This window comes from Xyrauchen texanus, chromosome 11 (assembly GCF_025860055.1).
Source record: "Xyrauchen texanus isolate HMW12.3.18 chromosome 11, RBS_HiC_50CHRs, whole genome shotgun sequence".
NCBI classification, from domain to species: domain Eukaryota; kingdom Metazoa; phylum Chordata; class Actinopteri; order Cypriniformes; family Catostomidae; genus Xyrauchen; species Xyrauchen texanus.
The window spans coordinates 21,957,387-21,983,612 of record NC_068286.1 but is presented as its reverse complement, the minus strand read 5'-3'; the positions used below and the strand labels follow the sequence as shown (position 1 = coordinate 21,983,612).

Below are 26,226 nucleotides of genomic sequence, written 5' to 3'. Positions count from 1 at the left end.
CTTTTGTTAGAAACTGTCTAAGGAAATGAAGAACAGGACAAAGACTGAGAAACTGACTAACAAGGGTGGTGACATAACATCCCATTCTCAAAGGTTTTATGATACTGAAAAATATGTATAATTATTTTCAGGGGTGAGATTTCTTTTCTACCCATGCCTAGTGTTTAGATGTTTGCTGTTTGAATGGTAGCGAGGTTAAGTGCAGTGCTCATTTTAAGACTTTCCCATTCAAATTTAAAGGTGAACGTGAAATTATAATACTATAAGTAAATTAAATAAATAGGTTGATACCATTAGCATTTTGGCACTGTGTAGCTTTCAAAACAGTGCTCTGTTCATTTGAGCATCTCGACCAGGCTCAACCATTGCCGTTATTCTGTCCAACCAATGCCAGACAGATGAGTGTTTGAACATTTTGTAAAAAAAAAATTTGCAATTCTGTTTGATGGTGCAAAAATTACATACTTGACCTTTAAATCTATGATGGCAGACACTAATCATAAGATAATGATAATTTGATAAACCACAATTGGCTTAAGTCTTTAAAATATAAAAACAATTAACAGCTTATTATCACTCTAATTGGGTTTTGTGGGCATTGTCTGAACCCAGCTGCAACTGCATGAACCTGGACAAAGGCACCAGATTATGCACAGTTTATCCGTTTATCCATCCATCCATCCCAGCAGAAGTAGCAAAGATTCTGCAAATTTGCTCATGCAAACTTAAAGGGATAGTTCACCCAAAAATGGAAATTCTCTCATTATATATTCACCCTCATTCCATCCCAGAAGTGTATGACTTTCTTTCTTCAGCAGAACACAAATTAAGATTTTTAGAAGAATATCTCAGCTCTGTAGGTACATACAATTAAAGTGAATGGGTTCCAAAATTTTGACACTCCAAAAAGCACATAAAGGCATCATAAAAGTAAACCATACAGCTACAGTGTTTTATTCCATATTTTCTGAAACTATATGATTTGTGTTGGGCCTCATGTATTCAGATACAAGACAAAGGCCTAACACAGTCGTAAAGCCTGACTGAGGTCCATAAAAACAAAGTCAGAAATCTTGCTGATAAAAACCGCGCAAAATCAAACAAAGGGAGTACAAAACCTACTACAAATCCCAAGAAGCCTTGCTCACTTTACAACTGTGTGAAATTTCAAAGGATCGAACTCTTAACTCCTATTAGATGAGGTACTCAACAGAACGCACCTCAACTATGATGTCATCAGGAGTAGAAATACTTCGAAAATCGTCTGTACCTCGCTTCCAGTTCTGTGCTCGCCGTGCGTAGACGTAGCTCATCGCTGCTCTCAGGTGTTGCCTCATTGCACTAGGAAGTAACGTGCAACTTGAAACTGCATCCATACAATGGACGAGTTGAGATTACATGGACGAGTTGAGATTACATTGTGTTCCACCTAACACTTTAACGGATCCAAAGGAAACCACCGAGCAATCCGCATCTTCATCCGTTTGCCTGCAGAAGTGAAGACAGAAGGATCCCCTTTCCTCTTCAATCAAGTTGACTTTGCTGATTTCTCCGCCAGCCCGCCGAGAATTAGCAGCCGTTCCGCCGGCCGACAGAGCGAGGAAACGCCCCCCTCATCACCCGAGCCTCGAGGAACCGGAGTCGGAGTCAAACAACGGATGAACACACGTTCTACATGCGTCCCCACGTGATACAAGTAAGAGGTTAACGTCTGGGCAGAGATAGGATTATTTAGGTGTGTTATTCTTGTGGATCAAGTTTATTGTTTGTACAGTTTATGGACCACGGAGTCTGCTCATTGTTGTTAATAATACTCAAGCTATTGATGTAACAAACTGTTACCACAAAAGAGAGTTTTCTGTGTTGTAATCAAACCACTGTGTATTTACGCCATCGCGGATGAGACCGGCACACTGTGTTTATCCATAACAGTTGCCTTCTCTACCACGATCGCGAAACCGGCTTCGGCGCCGCCACTTTCACTCTCTCTCTCTCTCTCTCTCTCTCTCTCTCTCTCTCTCTGTCGTACTAACCACACACACACACACACAAGTCGTACAAATGAAGACACTCTGCACACGGACAGACGCCATTACCCGGCTTCTCTCCGCCCACATTCGCGGCCATACTCTCTGGCCGGAAATCTCACGTGACGTACTCTCCACGAGAGTCACGTCCGCCATATCGTGCGTGTCATTCCTCTCACACAAACAAACACACACACACACACACACACACACACACACACACACACACACACACACACACACACACACACACATACCGTCCTCTCATGTGTTATAGGCTCATTTTGGTTACCATATCTAATCACGTCACTGTTTAGTTTGTAGTTGAATGTCTGGTTATTAGTCCCTGATTCCGGGGTGGTGCCCCGTTGACATTAATTATAATTAATATTCTATTGACTTTGATAACTGACAATTATCTTTGATGATGGTTGAATATGAAGGATCAATAAGCTAGTGTTAAGTCTAATCGATGTTTAATTAATTTTAATAATTCATTATTATCTTTGATAATCCAAAGTAATAACTTGAATCATTACTTCCAAGTTTGGTTCTGTTTGACTTCTCACGACTTGCCAAACATAGGCCAGAGTGGTGCGAAAGTGTTCTTAGAGTGAATTAGGAGTTGGTAAATTTACGATAGTCTGCTCAACGCCTGCTGTTGTTGTTATTTAACTTCTAACACTTTCACCTAGATTTTACAGAGTGGTGTCAGGTCACCTAAGTGACATCCACCAAGGAGAGAATGCAGTGAAATTGCATAACAGTGAAACATTACATAACAGTAACTCGTAAACCATAGGTTGAAGCCTCTCACCTGTGTGTTCATGTTAGCATTACAGCAACTGTAACTCAACAAGCTATCAGAGCTACTGTGTTGCGAGCATTTGTACTGCCCAGTAAAATGAGTCGCCAATCACCCCAAGTGGCCGGAGCTGAAGCTCCTCAGAGGTCAGACGACCCAGCACTGCAATGTGTGGTCGCTGCTGTCCTCTATCTCTCCGTAGAGGAGATAGATAACCTTAACGGCTACGATATTAGTCGTTGTGATGAAGCATTGCAGGAACTAGTTGATTATGTCAACTAGTTTCAGTTTCATCATACCACGGTGGTGGAATGACCTTCCCAACTCAATCAGTGAAGCTAACTCACTCTCTCTATCTTAAAAAAAGGCTAAAAACACATCTTTTCCAAAAGCACTTAACCGGTCACAAAAAAACCCAAAAAAATACAATTCTTGTTGCACTTAAATCTGTTTTGTATACTATTCTGATGATAGTGAAACTTTGTAGTATGGTACTTTTCGTACCACTGTCTCCTTAAGACGATTCGCTTATGTTTTCCTCTTTTGTAAGTCGCTTTGGATGAAAGCATCTGCCAAATGAATAAATGTAAATGTAAATATTTCAACAACCCGGTCGGAAAACCAAAGCACACAATCCTGGACCTCTTGGGCCAAATGTTCCTCCTATATTAACGCAGAACCCAACTGCAAACCGCAGAGCAGCAGGCCCTGCCCGCCCAGCTGCAGAACAGCTACCAAGCGGAGCAGAGGGAAAATATCAGCCTGCGCGAAGCAATTAGGTGCACCCAGCTAAGAGCAGAGTCAAATCAGGTAAGTGCAGCTGAAATGCACAGCACAACATCTGACAACACATGCTAGGAGCTGAGCTGCCCCTAGTGGTACAGTCTCTGACTTCGTCCTCCTAGACGCCTTTCAAGCTTCTCCAGCGGCCTGCTGGTTGGACGCAGGCCTCCCTCCTTACAGTCACCCCCTACAGTCAGGTTTCAGTCACGCCACCTTGCGTTTCAAACCGACTGATTCCACAGCATGGAGGGGGGGAAATTACTTCCAAGCCCAGAGTGGTGTAAGCAGCTGGAAGATCCCATTAGCCAGGGAGCTGTACACCCCATACGTCGACTGGACTCCACCCCCACAACGAAGGGGAGGAAGTCGTCCTCATCACCATAGCGATCTGAGAGACTATGGTGCTTCGGATGATTCTGACGACACATGATCATACCTACACCAAGGCATGCGCATTCGACAACTCGAGTCCCTCGCAAGGGACATAGAACGCTTTGACCCGAGTAATCAAAATTCAAACATCGACGACTATCTCAGAGAAGTTGAGCTCTGTCTGGTTGAATTGCCTTATGCGTCGTCGCGTGAAAAACTCAAGCTCATATGGAAGACCACGGTAAGGAGTGGCCATGTGTTCATGCTAACACTACCGACTGGTACTAGAGACCGCTACTCTGCTATGTGTAATGCCCTACGTGAAGAGTATTTGCTTTATATCGACGAAGCCTCCGCTATCATAGCCGCTTTCGCCATCACACAGAAGAGGCATGAGCCTCCGTGTGAGTATTACAGATGCCTGAGAACCACGTACTTCCAAGAACGTAACACACCAGGTCTGGAGGAGGAACGAGCTTTCAAGTCTCTTTTCCTTCACAACCTCCATGTGTGTGTGCGATATGACGTCACGATGCACTGCAGAATGGGCAACCCCAACATGCAGGAAATCAAAAGGTACAATCAACTGGCATGGGAGACACGCATGTGCCCTGCCCGATGGCATGCAGACGATGCCAGAGTCCTGGGAATCAAAGCCTCAGAATATGCAGACCTAGCGCTTGAAGGCAACTAAATGCCTTGCGTTAAGGGGAATGCAAAGACAAGACCCCAGAAGCGTCGATCACCCCGCCAGCGGGGTGGGCAACAGAACCAGGGGTTGGTGACCAGACACACCACCAGGGTCACACCAAGCCAAAACAGCTAAATGTTCGCCAGACAAAAAGAAAGGTACGGTTCGAACAAAAATCCAAACAAGAAGGTGAATGGGTAGACAAGGGTTCAAACCCCCTCAGAGTACGAGATTTGAGAAGGTAAATGGAGGATATAAGGAGATGCTTGATGGAGTTAGAAAAACAGCTTGACGCTCATCCATCATTCACCAGGTCCGCCAACTCCTCAAAGGAACACAGCACTAAACCCCGTTAGCATGACTTGACAATGTACCCCCTCCCACTAACGCCAAAGTTTACTTTGTAGGTTGGGGAAAGGGGAACAGGAGAGCCCAAGTTGCTTCCCAAAACAGTCACTCCTATTATGCCACACCTTCCTTTTCTGACCTTCTTGGGCTTCCTTGTCCATAAAATGCCCAACGCACACATACATTAGTAGTGGTAGTGGGGTGCATCAGCTCCAATGCACTACTAGACACTGGTTCCGAAATAATGGGTTCTAACACCTTCGCAGTGGTGGATGGAGCAAAGCTTTCCCATGGCAAACCGTTACAGACAGAGAGAGACCTGCAACGTAAGCATCACAAGCTACACGCAAGTTAGGTCGTCTATCATAAAACGGGCCTGGATCAACATTACCTTTCAAGGGATGATGCTAACACACCGTTTATTTATGTCCCTTTAATACAGAACCACTGTTAATTGGCCAGGACCTACTGAACTGACCTGATCCTCTCATTGACCGCCATGATGGACACATGGGCTCAGGTTGACACACCGAGACCACTTGGTTCAGAAAACAGTTTGCCAGCCTCAGGTGGACAAGTCGCCATCCAGAAATCCAGCAGAGACTCCAAGAACAATTACAGTGCCTGGGTAAAACCCTCCAGGATACTATAGTCACTGTAAATTTGTACTTCGCTCTTGTCAAAAAAACTTTGCATGCTTTAGGGACTTTAGAAAAGGTTGTCAGAAGACATAACATGTGCGTATCGTTAGATAACTAATGCAGAACCTCATCAGGGAAATTAGCTCTTCAGTCCACAGTCTGAGTGGTGGAAGGATTCCAGCTCACCTAGTCTCCCTAGACCATGTCGAACAAATCCTTAGATCTGCAACTACCTCCGTTGTGCAACCTTCACAGATACACCTGGCATATAGTCTTGGCAGTGCAATTCAAACCCATGTAAATCCTCAGAACCTCAAAATATGATTTACTCTCAATCTACCCATCATAGAAAGGCAGAATATACCGACTAAAGTCTGTATTGAATGTTGGTTTTCAGAGAGGTATCACACACGTTCACCTCGAAACACTGCCAACATTCGCCTACCATGATAGGGACCCCTCACTCTACCTTATTCCTTACCTAAGCATGTCTGTCAAAGAATACAAAGGAACAGGGTCGAGGGTAGAGAGAGCAGGCAATCGCTGGCACGTTAACACATCAGCCACCGATGTCCTTGTCATTCGACCGCCATGATACAGCCACTAAACTACGCCAACCAAACCAAACAGTGTTCTTAAAGGTTCCCCAAGGACCATGCACAGTGACTATACTGTCCTCCATTATCTCAACAGCGACAAACATGACGCAGAAATTGAGATCATGGACGCATTTAGAGGTCACAATCTCACCATTGATGACACCCTTTAACAGCAGCTTCAGGCTGAAGGGACGTAATTAGTGAAGTTCAGTCTCAAACCGACTGGCTTGACCACTATATTTCCTAGTCACATAAGCAGATTGTCATCTTACCAAGAACACCCTATCAGTTTTGTTTCAGTTATCCTCCTTAGTGGTTGGATCATCACGTCATTTATTGCACACACAATGTACAGGTACATTCAGCACCTACAGGCCAGACTGGACTCCCTCCGCATACAGCTGCATTTGAGTCCATCCCACAGGTTAACCCCAACCATTTCCAAGGAAAAGCCTTTTAACCTTTAACCTACCTTTCATTTACATTTACATTTATGCATTTGGCAGACGCTTTTATCCAAAGCGACTTACAGTGCATTTATTACAGGGCCCTGGAGCAACCTGGAATGTGTTCAGATACAAGACAAAGGCCTAACACAGTCGTAAAGCCTGACTGAGGCCCTCAAAAACAAAGTCATAAATCTTGCTGATAAAAACCACACCAAAATCAAACAAAGGGAGTACAAAACCTACTACAAATCCCAAGAAGCCTTGCTCACTTTACAACTGTGTGAAATTCCAAAGGATCGAATTCTCAACTCTTATTGGATGAGGCACTCAACAGAACGCACCTCAACTATGATGTCATCAGGAGTAGAATTACTTCGAAAATCAGCTGTACCACGCTTCCAGTGATTGTGCTCGCCGTGCGTAGACATAGCTCATCACTGCTCTCAGGTGTTGCCTCGTTGCACAAGGAAGTAACGTGCAACTTGAAACTGCGGCTATACAATCTCCATCTTGCTGGACGAGTTGAGATTACATTGTGATCCACCTAACACTTTAATGGATCCGAATGAAACCGCCGAGCAATCCGCATCTTCATCAGTTTGCCTGCAGAAGTGAAGAAAGAAGGATCCCCTTTCCTTTTCAATCAAGTTGACGTCCCTGATTTCTCCGCCAGCCAGCCGAGAATTAACAGCCGTACCGCCCGCTGGCAGAGCGAGGAAACACCCCCCGTCATCACCCGAGCCTCGAGGAACCGAGTCGGAGTCAAACAACGGATGAACACACGTTCTACATGCGTCCCCACTCGATACAAGTAAGAGATAGGATATTTAGGTGTGTTATTCTTGTGGATCAAGTTTGTTTGTACAGTTTACGGACCGTGGAGTCCGCTCATTGTTGCTAATAATACTCAAGCTATTGATGTAACAAACTGTTACCACAAAAGAGAGTTTGCTTTGTTGTAATCCAACCACATTGGGCTGTTGTGTATTTACGCCATCGCGGATGAGACTGGCACACTGTGTTTATCCATAACAGTTGCCTTCTCTCTCACGATCGCGAAACCAGCTTCGGCGCCGTCACTTTCACTCTCTCTCTCTCTCTGTCGTACTAACCACACACACACGCACACACACACACAAGTCGTACAAGCAAAGACACGCCGCACACGGGCAGACGCCATTAACCGGCTTCTCTCCGCCCACATTCGCGGCCACACTCTCTGGCCGGAAATCTCACGTGACGTACTCTCCACGAGAGTCACGTCCGCCATTTCATGCGCGTCACTCCTCTCACACACACACACACACATACCGTCCATCCATGTGTTATAGGCTTATTTTGGTTACCATATCTAATCACGTCACTGTTTAGTTTGCAGTGTAGCGAATCAGCTCTATATTCTTCCACCATTAGGTAGCGAATCAGCTCTATGAAATATTAATAATCAATCATAACTTGTTATAATCGATTATGAATATTTGGATCAGTTAATCGGGTTAACTTGATTTAGCTACATTAACATTACAACCAAATACTCGGTTCATCCCGTGAACACTCAATATTGGTTATTCATTAGTTAATTAATAGAAAGGTACATTTCCGGGGCATGGGAAATGTCTTTCTTACTAAGTATTAAGAGCAAGTAGTCAAAATCTATGATTAGTGACTTTAGATATGAGCTTGAGACACAGACAACTTTACATGTGACATGAACAAGACTTTATTAACTAGACTAAACATTTAAACTACTCTAACATACATATACATACATTCATACAGTTTACCAAGGGAAAGAGGGCTGAAGCAGAATACAGGAAGGCAAGAAGTTATAGCATTGTTTGAAGTTCAGCAGATCAACAGCCTGAGCAAACCATCATATTAGTTCTGACACGCCCTTTTTAGAAAGGGGTTAAGGATACTTAATGTATCAAATAATGAGACTAAGTTTGATACTTGCATGTCCCATTTGAATTAAACTGTCCTGATGCAATTTGTTGATGCTCCAGTTGATCTTTGATGATGTTGTCTTGATGAGAGAGAACCAGTGAGAGTCAGAGGATCTTGGTGAATGGGCAGTCGAGGCCGTAGCCTGGCACATGCTTGGGAGTCCTTGGGGCCTTTAGTTTGGCATCATTCAGCGAGAGAGTGAGAGAGCACGAGGCTCAGAGAACCAGAAAGGCAGGAAGCCGGAGGAGCATAACAGAGCGAAGAGATAAGAGAGAGGATAGAGCTAAGAAGAGAAAAAGAGCATGAGAGGAAGTGGGCGCAGCAATTTTATACCCTCGGGAAACAGGTCCCACCTCTCATTGGCTCGACCAATAAGAAGGGTTTGAGTTCTAGGCGGGAATTTGGTTTATTGCTCTTTGTTGTAAAATTGCCCATTGCATGTGCAAGAAAGAAAATAGGAAATATACTTTTAATACTAATATGTTGTTGTTATCGACATATCATGTACACAGTCATTTCGATCTTCAAAATACCAAGTTATAGAGACCAAATATGCCACACATATGATTTTGGTTAACCATAGTATGCAAAGTCTGAAACATTAACCCATTAGTTTGCAAGAAAACATAGATCAAGCACATTTAAGGGAAAATGTGAGATGGCACACTAGATATATGTCAATATTTATCACATGGATATATAGAATATATATATAGGATTAACAGGGTTCATTTCTCTTTCTCAGTAAGAGAATGAAGGGAGGGTCAGCACTTCTCTGAACATTCCTTTGGAGGTCGTAAAGGCCTCCATTACTCTGGGCAGGAGAATGATTCCTTTGTTCCGTCACGGCTCATTTGCATGTTTCTGGCTGGGTTTATGACGGTAAGAGATTTTGGGCTGAATGACTCAAAAGATGGCAAAACATAACGTAATATCATTCTACGAAGATCTTATATTCGAATTTAGCTAGGCCAAATCGTAAGGTATAATTTGATACCAAGAAAAGTATATTTAGTACACTTAGAAAGGGAATATACACTGAGGCTATTAAATATGAGGCCTCAGAGTTTAAAACACACACGAAACAGTTCTAATGAGTTTGATATACCTCAGAAATACACAACATACAGGGATTACACGTATTTCATTAGCAATATGCAGTTCTGTGTTTAACTGGAAAACACACACACACACACATTTTTACGTTCAAAGTTTCCCCCTTCCTGTCCACATGATAAGCACGTGGTGAGCATGCGGATGTCACATGCGGTTCTCTGTCAATAGTTCATTGTCTCTTTGTCAATACATTTATTGTGCTTGTGGAGGCTGGTTGGCGCTATTTCAGTAATTAGGGGGGTTTTTAACAGTAAGTTCTTGTTTGTTCGGGAATCTGTTAAGGCACTGATCCTCCGCCATACCTTACAGCAGTGATGGGAATAACGGCGTTATAAATAACGCCGTTACTAACGGCATTACTTTTTCCAGTAACGAGTAATTTAATTGATTACTCTTCTCATCTTAATAACGCCGTTACCGTTACTGCCAAAAAATGCAGCGCGTTACTATAACTGATGAAGCTGGTTTTTTTTCATCAGACCAACTAGATCTCTGAGAGAGGCAAATACTTTTTTTACTGTTCTTCCTTGGTTAGTGGGCAGAGCACAAGACAAGCGCATAAATGCTGACGATTGGCTGAGGTAGAGTAAAATGTCATTGTAAGCCAATCAGAGGTAGAGTTGGGCGGGTGTTCGAAAACACGCATAGTAGTGATGGGCATTCGGCTCTTTTGACTCAGCTCACTGAAAAGAGCCGGCTCTTTTGGCTCACAAACGGCTCTTTAAATGACTTTGACTATAATATTTCAATTTTTATTACATAATTATTTAATTTCTATAGGCTAAATTTGTAAAAATAGAGTCGGCTCTTCAGATATGCGAGCCAGCTCCCGACGTTCACCTAAAAGAGCCGGCTCTTAGAGTCAGCTCATTCGCGAATCGCGAACGACCCATCAAAAGCTCATTCGCGAACGAGTCGATCCATCATCACTAAAGCTGCGTACACACTGCCAGCGACTTTATCGCTGCAGGTCGCCAGTGGCTGGCGGTGAAGTCGCTAGTGGGTGTTCCCACTACTGGTTGCCTAGTAACGTTTATAAATGACATTCACGGATGTCATTCCATTGCTGTTGACAGCGAATCTCTTTTCTTGCCACTAAAAACAAACATTTTGTAGGGAAAAGACTAAATATAAATGGAATCAGTACATAAAATGCTTTATATCAAAGATGAATGAGAAACAAGTCGTGCTGTTTGCCAGAGTGGCTGTTTATCTGCGGCGAAAATGCAAATGTCGGTCTGTCTGGGTCCATAAAATCCCCGCGATCTCAGATACACCTTTCCACGCAGTATTTTTCTTTAAAATGTCCTTGTACGTGGGAAGAGACATATCATAGAGCACTGGAAAATTTCTAACAGCAAGAATTAGCCTTTCATCCATCTTTCCGTTACTGCAGGAGAGAGAGAGAGAGAGAGAGGGATCACGTGAGCTCTCCCGTCGTCTCTCCTATTGGCTGTCGCTTCCGTTAGACGCTCCAAAGTTGAACTTTTCTCAACTTTGTCGCGTCGCTGGACACGCCCACATCTAGCGGCAACGGTCGCGACAGCTCGTGTCGCCGGAAGTCGCTGTGCTCGCATTGAAAATGAATGGTATTGAGTCGCTGTCGCGCGTGATGTCGCTGGCAGTGTGTACGCACCTTAACGCTCATTCGTGAACGACCCATCATCACTAACGGCTAACGCTCATGAATTGCGAATGACGCATCATAACGCATAAGCCAGTCAGTCAACGAGAGACAGGTATGGCGACGAGCCCAAATAATCCAAAAGTAGCCTTCTCTAAATGGAAGTATAGACATTACTTTTTCCTTCAAGAAATTAAAGGAACGAATGTAATCGTGAAATGCACATTATGCCCTGGGCAAAAGTGCCTATCCACGTCAGTGTCAAGTAATTCAAATTTACTCAAACATCTTTCAACGTTGCATGCTTCCACGAAATTAGTGGCCATGACCACCGAAGGAGAAGGAGACAGTGCCACAAAACCTAAGCAACTGAAGCTTGATTTTAAGGCCCCACCAAACATTTTGTCTCAGACCGAACTGAACAAACTGGTAGCCAGGTACGTAGTGGAGGATATGCTGCCATTATCTACGGTTGAGTCGGACTCATTCAGGGCTCTAGTTGCCAAAATACCGGTCAGAGGAGGGGTATCCCTACCGTGTAGAAAGATGTTTTCAAACTATATAGACGCCCAATATTCTCAAATGAATGCGGAGCTCAAACAAACGTTTGAGAAGTTAGAATATGTGTCTACCACAGCAGACATATGGACTGCATGTAACAAGAGCTATCTAGGCGTAACGGCGCATTGGATAAATCCGCAAAGCATGGAGCGAGGTAAGGCAGCCCTGGCATGCAGGAGGTTCAATGGACGCCATACATACGACAAAATTGCAACGGAGCTTGATCATATCTACTCCTCATATGGAATATCATTCAAAATCACCACAACAGTCACAGATAATGGCTCAAATTTTGTAAAGGCCTTCAAAATGTATCAGATGGAGCGGGATGATGAGGATGATGATGAGGATGATGAGGTGACGTTTACTGACATCAGTGAGGCCTTGCAGACCCGTGTTGTTTTTGATGATGATGGTGGTGATGAAGATGATACTGTGATCACGTTGCCGCCACATCAGAAATGTGCATCACACACCCTAAGCCTGGTATCATGCACTGATATTGACAAGTGGTTACTGTCAACACCCGGAACAAAACCTGTTTACAGAAGTGCCACCACAAAATGCACAGGGTTGTGGAATAAGGCTAGTAGGTCAACGGTGGCTGCAGAGACTGTGCATGATGTCATTTCTAAGAAGCTGTTAGTCCCATGCACCACAAGATGGAACTCATTTTATGATGCCCTGGCTCGTATATCTGGGATTCCTATAGTTGAGCTGAACACCATCTCATCCAAGTTTGGATTGACAGCCATCACAGAACGAGAACACCAGTTTATTAGGGAATACTGTATGGTCATGAAGCCACTTACAGTTGCTTTAGACATTCTTCAGGGAGAAGATCATTGTTTCCATGGCACACTCCTACCCACGCTGGAGACATTGATATTCAAGACCCTGCAACTGAAGAGTGGCCTGCACATCCTAATTGACCTTCCAGAGGCAATTGTCACAGTAAGAACTTTAATTTATTTTAGATCTTCAACACATTACCCAATAAATTCATTTTATTATATGAATGGGAAAAGAAACTCTATTCTATTCTAGCCTAGCCTTTACAGTTATGATACATTATGACTACAGATGATGATGGACCTTTAAAGCCTTGTTGTAAAGTAATGAATGTATAGGCATATAGGGAAATAAATATAGGCTAATGTAAAATTAAACATCTATAAATATGTTCATAATGGTCTATAATGCCTCTCTCTCTCTCTCTCTCTCTCTCTCTCTCTCTCTCTCTCTCTCTCTCTCTCAGATAATATAATATTATTATAATAATTATAATAATATAATATAATTGCATTCTTATGTATCATTTCAGGCAGTCAAGACAAGATTTGCAGAGGTGCTGGAGAGCGTGTGTGCTGTCTTGGCTGCTGTGACTTTGCCCAAGTTCAAACTGCGTTGGCTGTGGACACAGGACAGGAAGGACAAGGCCAAGGCAAGTCTGCTGGAAGAGTGTCGGAAAATTGTCCAAGAAGACCAGCAAGCAGGTACCAACCCACCAACACGCCACCTCAGCACAGACTCTGCCATAGAGGATGAGTTCTTTTCCTTTGAGGATGAGGATGACACCTCTGCTACTGCTGAAAGTCAAATTGCAGACTATTTAAAATCAGGAGAACAAGGGATAGACTCTCTTAATGGTTTTGCACTGATAAAGAAAATTGCACTCCGTTATAATGCAGCCACTCCATCCAGTGCCCCAGTAGAGAGACTTTTTAGCCTGGGGAAGCTAGTCTTGACTCCACTGAGGAACAGGCTCTCTGACCAGAAGTTTGAGAAGCTTTTGGTTTTGAGATACAACCACTGGTTCAATGACAAGAATGGGTGGATGGATAGCTAGATAGGGTAGCTTGGATGAATGGGGAGAATAGAATGATGGATGGATGGATGGATGGATGGATGGATGGATGGATGGATGGATGGAGAGAATAGAATGATGGATGGGGAGAATAGAATGATGGATGGATAGATGAATGGATAGAATAATGAATGCATGGATGTATAGATGAATGAATGAATGTTCAGGAGCTAAAGTTGGATACAGTATGTCTAAAGTTGTGTTGCATCTTTTTACATTTGCAGTTTTGCACTAAAAAAGAGTGTATTTTTTTGGTTTTATACATTTTTTGGTACATTGCTTAAAGAGCATAATTTAATTTAGATTTATTTGTTGGCTGGCTGCAGCCTCTTGAAGTAAGATCAATGGCCAGAGTACGAGATTTATTGTTATGGAGATGTATTTTTTATTTTTTATGTATTACCTACCTGTATATGTATATCCTTCGTTTTGCTATACATTGCACTTTCCAGTTACATTGAAAGCACCTAATATTGTTACACAGTTCTACTTGAAGTACAGCATTTTTTCAGTAATTTTTGTTTGTTTTATTTGCACTACAAAGAGTGTATATATTTGTTATTTCTTTTTGGTATATTGCTTAACAAGCTTAATTTAATTTTGCCCAGTTGTGGCCTGTTGAGGGGCAATAAATATCAAAAGTTCCAAAACATCTATTCTGTTATTTGCATTGATCCACTATATAAACATAATATCTACATACATGGCATTTGATTGGAGGCTAGTCTCACTTTGTCCCACAGCAACATTTTTTTTTTTTAGATGTGTGTACAATACATAATAAATAATAAATAATAATGTATTGTATTAAGTGTCCATTTCATTATAATATTCAGATTTATCATAAATAATTGAACATGCACATGTATTTTAAGTTCCGTTAAAGAGGGATAGAGGTGGGGTCACATTTGAGCATTTAAAATTTAATTTTACTTGAAAGTAACACAATAATTACTTTCTTAAGTAACTAGTTACTTTTAAAATGTGTAACTGAGTAACTAATTTAGTTACTTTTTGGAAGAAGTAACTAGTAACTGTAACTAATTACTTTTTAAAAGTAACTTTCCCAACACTGTTAGTTTGTATTTGAATGTCAGAAGTTTATTGACTGCATTGTATTGATTATTAATTGATATTATATTTTCAATAAATTTTGTTATAATTAAAAGAGAAGTGTTGTGGTTTGTTTTGCATACACATGTGTCAAAGGCTGGCAGGGGATTCCAGTGCTCGAATTCAACCCTTCGTTGTTCCCTTTTTAATCTTGATGATCTACGGACATCAATTTTCCTAAGAGAACAATCTAATATTGAGACTGTTATACTGTCTGTTTATTAGTCCCTGATTCCAGGGTGGTGCCCCTTCGAAATTAATCCTAATTAATATTCTATTGACTTTGATAATTGACAATTATCTTTGATGATGTTTGAATTTGAAGGATCAATAAGCTAGTGTTAAGTCTAATCGATGTTTAATAAATTTTCATAATTATTATCTTTGATAATAATTAATATTCTACTGAATTTGATTGTTGATTTAAAGGATTAAAACGCTAACATTGATTCTAATATTGATTTTAATAATTTATAATTATCCATGATAATTATTAATTATTGCTAATTATAATCCTTCTCCCTGCCCAGTAGGTGGTGGTATGATTGAAGTATATGAATCACCAAAAACACATTAAGAAGAGTGTGAAAGTGATCTGTTTCTCACCTACACCTATCATTTCGCTTCTGAAGATATTGATTTAACCACTGGAGTCATATGGATTTTTTTATGTGGATTTATGTGATTTTTTGGAGCTTCAACATTTTGGCACCCATTCACTTGCATTGTATTGACCAAAACAGCTGAGAAATTCATCTAAAAATCTTAATTTGTGTTCAGCAGATGAAAGAAAGTCATTCACATCTGGGATGGCATAAGGTAAGTAAATTATGAGAGAATTTTCATTTTTTGGTGAACTATCCCTTTAACCTGAAATCAGAATTAAACTATTTATCCAAAATTAAATAGACTAAAACATTTTTAGATATGCCTGTGATTAAAACAAAACAAAAAAAGTTTTGTACAGTCAATTTAATACAATCTGTATAAACTTAATTGTATAACATCTTTCCTCTGGCTCTCCTTAGGCTAAACGAAGCTACTACTGAATCATTGCGATGCAAAGCTTGGATGTGGTTGATTCTGACATACAAAGTATATTTCCTAGGGCTCAAAGTCAATGTTTTATCTTGAAACCCTAAATCTTAACATGCCCCAACAAATTGAGTGTCGTTTGCATCTTCCTACATATACAGCTCAGATCTCAGAAGGATTAAACTAGTTTTACTGAAAGTGGGAGAGCTCCAGGGGTTTTGGTTGAAACCATCACCACACTTATGGAGGGGCCAAACTGGCATGTCAAGATTTTCATTTGTTTGTGCTGTTGCAAACATGCAGCCAAATGAAAGCATTTTTGTAAAGATTTCAAAGAAAATGTTACCATCATAATGACCAACACCTATAGAAATATTCGTGACAAATCGGTGTGTAATTTGACAACTCCCAATCATTTGTTGTACAATAAAATAGGATATTGTTTAGATATTTCATGGTATAAAGTCAATTAGGGTTGGTTGTTTGTATAAATTCAGAAAAAAAGAAAGGGTGAGGATGCAGGCTGTTGGTTTACAACAGGGTGTTGTAAGGAGTGGTTGCCTGAAACTGAGCACTAGTAAATATTTTTGATTGCTCAATTCACTTTACTATACAAGCATGCCATCTTGGAATCACAAACTTTTGGCACAATTGGAAAAACTTTTGAACTTCTTGGGGTGATGCATTGCAATGCAACATTTATTTCTATTGTCCCTTCCCCCAATTAAATTTGCCCGCCCAAAAATAGAGTCGTTGGTCAACATGTTCACTGCCCGTAGACTTGACCTCCCAAAACCGAGGGGTAAAGGAGCATCTGTCGTTTTTGCCCTCAATCCAGCTTCTCTTTGAATGCGAGCAATCCGTTCCCCGGTACTGAAAAATGCAGGGTATGCCCAACAACTGTGCACAGAGTATCTGCTGGTATGCAAGGCATGTGTCTGGAGCTCAGTGACACCGTGAGCCTCTGACATGGGCAAATAAGGGCTGACCACTCAGGAGGAAGGGGAGGGGCAACAATCAGTATGTCTAGACACCTATTTGAATCACTTTATTTAAGTGGGTGCATGTAAAAACTTGAGATAACAAAATAAAAAACAGAGATAATGCAGAGGAAAAGAAAACGATGACAGACAAAGAGATAACAAAGAGAAAATGACAATAAACAAAGAAAAAAACATAGAAAGTAAAAAAGACAAAGAAAGAGAAAAGGACAAAGAAAGAAAAAAATCATTGTCAAACTAAAACTAATGATAGGGAAAGGGCCGATATCTGGTTATTATGAGATGATCTGTAGTGGTTGATGGATACAGGTTTTTCAGTGGCCGATGACAACTGAATTCTACATCAGTATTGGGATCAGCCATTAAAAACACATATACTATAGGCTGACCACTAATCATAAGCAATTTTCAGACTTAAATCATCTATTGCTCATATTACACTGGCGGACAAAATGTTTGGAATAATGTACAGATTTTTCTGTTTCGGAAGGAAATTGGTACTTTAATTCACCAAAGTGGAATTCAAATGATCACAAAGTATAGTCAGGACATTACTGATGTAAAAAAACATGCCCCATTGGAGCCATCACTCCAATGCCTTATTCTTGAGTAACCATGCTAAATTGCTAATTTGGTTCTAGAAAATCACTTGCCACTATATCAAACACTGCTGAAAGCTATTTGGTTCATTAAATGAAGCTTAACTTTGTCTTTGTGTTTGTTTTTGAGTTGCCACAGTATGAAATAGACTGGCATGTCTTAAGGTCAATATTAGGTATTAATGGCAAAAAAAGAAACCGCTTTCTCTAGAAACTCATTAGTCAATCGTTGTTTTGAGGAAGGCTATACAATGCTTGAAATTGCCAAAAAAACAACTGAAGATTTCATACAAAGGTGTACACTACAGTATTCAAAGACAAAGGACAATGTGGAAGGCCAGATGTACAACTAAACAAGAGGATATGTACATCAAAGTCTCTAGTTTGAGAAATAGACACCTCGCATGTCCTCAGCTGACAGCTTCATTGAATTCTACCCGCTCAACACCAGTTTCATGTACAACAGTAAAGAGAAGACTCAGGGGTGCAGGCTTTGTGGGAAGAATTGCAAAGAAATGGTCAGTTTTGAACTCAAAAAGAAAAGGTGTGGCCAAAGAAAAATAAATTGGACAACAAATAATCAGAAACAGTGTTATGGATCTTAACCCCATTGAGCTTTTGTGGGATCAGCTAGACTATAAGGTGCATGAGAAGTGCCCGACAACATCTATGGCAAGTGCTACAGGAAGCGTGGGGTGAAATGTCACCTGAGTATCTGGACAAACTGACAGCTAGAATGCCAAGGATATGCAAAGCTGCCATTGCTACATGTGGAGGATTTTTTGATGAGAACACTTTGAAGTTCTGAAAAAATTTTCAAATTGTAATAGTAATTGTTTACGTTATTATTTACCTGACTATGCATTGTGATCAGTTAAATCTCACCTTGGTAAATAAAAGCACCAATTTCTTTCCATAAGAGCAACATCTGTACATTATGCCAAACTTTTGACCACCAGTGTACATCCAACAGCATAGAATCCATGATGTCTCCTTGCTCCCTAGATGTACATGTCTTCACAAAATCAGAACAGCAAACAGTTTCTCACTGCAAAGATCTGATCAGCACATAAACAGTATCTATATATTTATTTTATTTTTTAATCTTAGTTTAGTCTGTTGGTTGTGTTAAGACTGCAGTAGTTGTAAATATTTTTAGGTATATAAAATAGGTATTTTTTTCTAATTGCAATTTTTCAAGCCTTTGCTTCACTGTCACTGCTTCTGTTATGGTTGTGTACACAGACATACACCTGTAGAGCATGCAAAAATGCAAATACTGTTTGTGTCTTGTTTTTTCCAGACTGCTTAGCATGTTGTCTTTCACCAATGGCATTTACCAGTACTAGCCCTGCTAAAACCAAAGCTCAGAAACCACATTAGCCTGTGAGAGACACACCCTCATTGGGCTGCACTGACTCACTGCTAATGTTTATGTACTTGACTAGAAACTACATTAATTCAAATGTCCTAACTAGTCACATTAATCAATGTTTAAAATCATCTACCACAGCCCAGTATCCAGAATCTGATATTGCTCTTTTTCCAAGTACCAATCTTCACAGTTTCATTCATCACCATTGAGTGATTAACAAAGGCATGTTTGACACCTCTGACACAGTCGCTCCAAAGCTGTGGGAAATTTACTGTTCTACAAATTCCTTGCTGAAGAACGCAGGCTCCAAAAATAATTACAGCTATTATAACAAGGAGAACAACAGTCAGCATATTTTAAAATCTTTGGCTTTGATTGTTTACTTGTCACAGGCAGGCATGTTTTACATAGACAAGATTTAATGTTCACAATGTAGAACACTTTCTTTTTTTCTCAAGGCAGAAGTTGAAATAATGTGCGTCTTCCCGCAACTTCTGTCGTTTCAAGTGCTTATTATTGTACAATGGCAAATTCTCTGCTGACCTAACATGCCAAATAAATAACATTCTCAGTCACCTTTTTGCCGTATTTTTAATCGCTTTCCACTCTTAATAAATCTACAAACAAATAGATGAAAACAATAAGTTTATACAGTTAGAATTTATTCCTTGATGCTTACAGGTGTAGCGTGACAACTGTTTCACAAATCACATGCCCAAAGTCAAGCTCATTATCTGAAGCAGCGCGTGAGTTTGAGCTCCACCCTGTCAGGCCTTCAGAATTTCCACAGAATCCCTCAATAGTGCAAATGAATGGGCAACTAAAGTCAGATTATCAGGTTCATCAGTAAATCAGATTGATTTATTTGTTCTTGTTGGGTGTGATCTTTAGGATATGTCCCAGTTGAGGCCTTCTAGCTGGCCTTGAGTAAAGCAATCACCCTTTAAGTGACGTAATTTGAAAGTGATGAGCACGAGATCTTACTGATGAGTCGACTGTCATTACTGCCGGTATCGCCATTGAGAAAGATCCTTATGGATTTAAAAACCTGAGATGTTCTGTGTGATTGCTTAATTTATGAATCATGAAAGGAGGACTGATTTTCACTTCAAGTAAATTGGTAAGTGCTTTTTGCATTGTTATAGCAACATCAGGAGTTTTCTAAGTTTAAATTAGGCTGCTGGGGCATTCAGTGTCAGATCAAGTTTTAAAAAGTAGTGCTGCGTTCCATTCAGCTTGGAAAGTCAGATTTTACAAGTTCCTACTAGGAAAAGTGCAATGGAATGCATCTTGAAGTCAGAATTACAACTTGTAGACTCATGCAGAAATTCTTAACTATGATTTCGTCGAGATGCAGGTGCTTGATGTCACACAAACATGTCGACACTCAGGGAGATATACAAAGTAAGTGATAAACATTCACTTTATTAAGTAATACTGTAATGATAAATGAGTTCTTTTCCAAATTACATGATATTAAATGCCTGCAGAAAACATTATAATATAATAGTATATAATAGTATAAAACATTATAATCTCTTTTGATAATCGTACACCTGAAGCACAAATGCTAGCACAGCAGCATTGTTTATCAGTTGGGTTGCTAGGAGATATCACTTATGAGAGTCAAAGCCCTGCTAAGGAGTGCTGCAGTTCTGAATATCGGGCAATGGAATGCATTTTTGGTCGGAGATATTAAGTAGGAATATCCCACATCCAACTTGAATGGATCCAACATAACTGAGTACCCTCACAAAACAAAATTTATTGCAAGCAACATTTAAATGCTTGCTTGAGCATTAAGTGTAATTTCAAGTTCTGGCTTTCGTGCATGGATGTGTTTTTAAAATGTCAATTGGTATTTCTAGTTAGCTGCGACATAATGTATGATCAGAGGCGGATAAAGGTGGTCAGGGGCTCCTAGGCTGCTCTTTGTGTGAGGCCCCCCATTAATGATTGCTTTACTGGAAAAATGTATTTAGTGCCATACATGGTCCACACGCAAATAGTAAGGTGAACTGGCTTACACACACACACAATGAGACAGCCAATACTACAGTGTTTCCTCTACATTACTTAAGTGGTGAACCACCACAGTAAGAAAATTACCACCACATAAGTAAAATGAGAAATTGAACATTACAAACAAAACACAAATACAAACGAGCACAAGGCCCAGTGCTTAGAAGCAGCCCTTTAATTATGATCAAGAAACAGTGGCACTACAACCAAAATTAACATCAACAGAGATTTAAGTCAAAAGAATACCAGAATACCCTCTGCCACCACAGCCACAAAACAATTACAAAGGACATATGTAACTATAAACAGCAAAGCAACAGAATTCCCTGCATTCACAGTTCATCTGCAAGCTGGTAACCGCTTTTAGCTTTATAAACCAACAGGTAGGCTACAGGATCTGCATCAGTGCAGAACACCCTGTTTTACTGAGGCAAAATCACAACATCATTACTGAGACACAAACCACTGTGCAATACACTAAACTGTGTATAAAACAGCAGCACAGCAGCAGCACATATTATCACTGTTATTATAACAGCAATAATGAAACAGCAGCACAATAATACATATGTACATATTGTTGCATATTCCTACCCTACTTCTTGATTTTCTGGCAGAGAAGTCTTTAATGAGGCTGGTAAAATCCAATTTGTGCAGAACGTCATATTCAATGGACACCAGAGACAGGTGGTTTTGGGCCATCGTCAGGGCTGGACTGGAAAGATAAATCGGCCCGGGATGGGGGGTGTTTGCTGTCCTGTAGGGTATTACATATATAATATAGGGATGTGGACAGATCAGTTAAAATGCCCACATTCTCACACCATAATATGTAGGGTATGTTGCATGCATTCTACCACCATTATATGTAAGGATATTTGGTATGCTACATTTAGAAGGGAATTTAGGGTCTTGAAATATGTGAGCTATGAACTAAATTAAACTGTCCTTATTGTACCTTATTAGGTAATGAAATGTTTAACGGAAACAGTCTCATCGACAACCATTATAAATTAGATAAATTACAAATAACTAGATTATTTGTCTTAATATATATCTCCACCATTGAAATCGTAATACAACGTCTAGTTGTATCAGCTCACAATTTCTACTGTAAGGAATTAGCTTTAATAAGTGAATTATGATTAATTCACTTATTGGAGTGATATTATTCTCATGGCTTATTGAAAATAATATCATGCGTATTTAGGTACAGCTTTGAAGCGAAATCTTTCAGAAACAGGGATGAGATTATTTATCAAAATATACCACAGTCATGTCGTCTTTGAACACAGACCAACTTTATTACTATTTTAAACATAAATCTAATCTAACACATATATACATGAGACAGGTTGGTGAAAAGTGACCAAATGACCAGTACAGTGAAAATGTACTTTATGGAGTCTGTTGACGATACCTTAAGAACATTTTATCCTTCTTTGAGTCTACATCGATTTGCTATCAGATTACCCAAATTATTTAATTAATACACCAGCACTTTGAGCCCAGTATTGGAGATGTACTTGCTTGTCTTTGTGGTGTTTCCTTGCATTCTTTGTGTTGCTTGGTTCTTGGCCGAATGTTTGTTCCATCGATATTTTGGATCTCTGTATGAATGATGATTTATTGTCTGTATGAATTATGGAGGCTAGCTGTGAAGCGAGGTCTTCTCACTCCTTCTCGGGACATTGAGTCCCGAGCTTCCATGGATCTCACATCGGAAAGAGTCAGCGCGAAGTCTGAGCAGTCAGCGGAGCAGAAGATGAAGCAGAAGAGAAGAGACAGGAGAAGCGTATTCTACTGTTTGGAAATATTTGAACAAAAGAAGTGACTTTTCAGAGTCACATGGTCAACTAGGCTGTTTTTTCCAACGGTTGATTTATGGTCCTTTGTTAGAGATTCTCACTATTTTCCCACTTAAAAATAGTGCATATTTAATCATAAACTTTATATCTTGCAAATGGTACAAGAGACATGATATTCGTTGTCATCAGCTTTCTCCATGCAACAAAACAAACGCCTACAGTGGGTACGGAAAGTATTCAGACCCCGTTAAATTTTTCACTCTTTGTTATATTGCAGCCATTTGCTAAAATCATTTAAGTTCATTTTTTTTCCTCATTATTGTACACACAGCACCCCATATTGACAGAAAAACAGAATTGTTGACATTTTTGCACATTTATTAAAAAAGAAAAACTGAAATATCACATGGTCCTAAGTATTCAGACCCTTTGCTGTGACACTCATATATTTAACTCAGGTGCTGTCCATTTCTTCTGATCATCCTTGAGATGGTTCTACACCTTCAATTGAGTCCAGCTGTGTTTGATTATACTGATTGGACTTGATTAGGAAAGCCACACACCTGTCTATATAAGACCTTACAGCTCACAGTGCATGTCAGAGCAAATGAGAATCATGAGGTCAAAGGAACTGCCTGAAGAGCTCAGAGACAGAATTGTGGCAAGGCACAGATCTGGCCAAGGTTACAAAAAAATTTCTGCTGCCCTTAAGGTTCATAAGAGCACAGTGGCCTCCATAATCCTTAAATGGAAGACGTTTGGGACGACCAGAAGCCTTCCTTCCGTCTGGCCAAACTGAGCTATCGGGGGAGAAGAGCCTTGGTGAGAGAGGTAAAGAAGAACCCAAAGATCACTGTGGCTGAGCTCCAGAGATGCAGTCAGGAGATGGGAGAAAGTTGTAGTAAGTCAACCATCACTGCAGCCATCCACCAGTCGGGGCTTTATGGCAGAGTGGCCCGACGGAAGCCTCTCCTCAGTGCAAGACACATGAAAGCCTGCATGGAGTTTGCTAAAAAACACCTGAAGGACTCCAAGATGGTGATAAATAATATTCTCTGGTCTGATGAGACCAAGATAGAACTTTTGGCCTTAATTCTAAGCGGTATGTGTGGAGAAAACCAGGCACTGCTCATCACCTGTCCAATACAGTCTCAACAGTGAAGCATGGTGGTGGCAGCATCATGCTGTGGGGGTGTTTTTCAGCTGCAGGGACAGGACTGACTGGTTGCAATCGAGGGAAAGATGAATGCGGCCAAGTACAGGGATATCCTGGACGAAAACCTTCTCCAGAGTGCTCTGGACCTCAGACTGGGCCGAAGGTTCACCTTCCAACAAGACAATGACCCTAAGCACACCGCTAAAATAACGAAGGAGTGGCTTCACAACAACTCCGTGACTGTTCTTGAATGGCCCAGCCAGAGCCCTGACTTAAACCCAATTGAGCATCTCTGGAGAGACCTGAAAATGGCTGTCCACCAACGTTTACCATCCAACCTGACAGAACTGGAGAGGATCTGCAAGGAGGAATGGCAGAGGATACCCAAATCCAGATGTGAAAAACTTGTTGCATCTTTCCCAAAAAGACTCATTGTTGTATTAGATCAAAAGGGTGCTTCTAATAAATACTGAACAAAGGGTCTGAATACTTAGGACCATGTGATATTTCAGTTTTTCTTTTTTAATAAATGTGCAAAAATGTCAACAATTCTGTGTTTTTCTGTCAATATGGGGTGCTGTGTGTACAATAATGAGGAAAAAAATGAACTTAAATGATTTTAGCAAATGGCTGCAATATAACAAAGAGTGAAAATTTTAAGGGGGTCTGAATACTTTCCGTACCCACTGTACATACTAAACATGAAATTTTCATGGATGTTATACGTGTAGGTAACAAAACATGAAAATCCCTGGTTACAAAATAATACTGGTTAATTAGTTGGTTATACAACATGGATGAAACATTACACATATTTTAAAGAGGTATATGAGTCTATAATCATTAATTTGTCAGTTATACAAGTTACCACAGTTCCAAGCAATTTTATAATTACCTAGCAAGATTAGGTCTTGTATAAATCGTGGATTTAAATGCATTCTGTACATTCTAGAGGGCTAAATTGGTAAAGTATTGTGCCTTTGTGTGTGTCTTGGTATTCGAGTCGTGCAAATCTGATGGTCTTTTGGAAGCCTTTCAAAGAGAACTCTGCTTTAACTCTGTGTGGAAGATCAGAAGGTCAGGCTGCGGAGGGGCTCTTCTGACCAATGAGGATGCCTGGGCCATTTGATTTATGACGGTGAAGAATTCCAGGATTGCAAAGGTTGAAAATCCTGGATTCAAGTTATATAGTAAATTCTTCTGCATGTATAATACTACAGTCCTTTTCTGCATATCGCCGACACCATTTTGTTGTCCGTTATGCATAATGCATTTTAGCTTATCTCGGCCCATTCGGCACATTTCGCGGCCGACCCACCGGCCCGCTTGGTTCTCCCGATGGCTAGTCCACACCTGATTAGCCCCAAAGTGCGGTGGCCCACCAGGAAATGCCAGATTACCAGTCCAGCCCTGCCCTTCGTGGATCTTTTTTAATTAGTCCTTTAATTTTCAATTAGTCCCAGTTTTGAAAAAGAGTGCTCCCCACTGGCATTAGTTACAGGCAAAGTCATAAATAGCCAGAGTGCTATATCAACATTTGGAAACACTGATTGTACTTTCCTTGCTCTTATAAATTGCAGCAGTGACCTTGCTGAGGTGTCCTCGTTTTTTTTTATAAATTTTCTGAAGAGATCACCTGCATATTTCTTTTGCAGATTAGCTGCTCCTGTGTGAAGATCTTGAAGTATCCAGTCAATTTAGGGATTTTTTTCAGTATATCTTGGTCACATTGTTCCTTTAACCTTTGTATTTTCCGTTTTTGTGCTCCACTATCATACTTTCTTTCGGACATTTTGCCGCTATGCCGTCAAGCAATAACAGTGACATAAATGAACACGATTGACATGATTTGACCAGCAGATGATTGGACAGATTTGACTGCTTATTTAATTTTTTTTGTATGTTTCTTATGGGCCAATGAGGGTCTTTTTTTTGTTTGCGCTGAAGTAAATTTAAAATAAAAAAAATTGTCTGGCTTATCCTGGACCCCTGCACACGTGGGCCCCTAGGCTGCAGCCTATACAAGCCTATGCGTTAATCCGCACCTGTGTATGATACTCAAAGGCATAGGGTGTCTTATTCATTGTGAAACTGTGTTTTCTTAATGGCATGAATCACACTGAAGGCCTAGATTTAAATGCATGGGCCACCACTGTTGTACACAAACATTAAAGTAACAGCCAAACACCACTACACCCACTTTTACTTACAGTGACAATATACTGTAAGGTCATGTCAGTCATCAGTTTATTCAAAGACTACTTGTTTAGGTCTTGGAGGAATCCAG

The 26,226-nt window shown here is 40.5% G+C and overlaps 1 protein-coding gene across 1 annotated transcript in view; it reads right to left on the bottom strand.

Moving 5' to 3' along the window:
- The window catches only part of pibf1 (progesterone immunomodulatory binding factor 1), a 75,111-nt gene that overhangs the window by 34,060 nt on the left and 14,825 nt on the right, over nt 1-26,226 (bottom strand).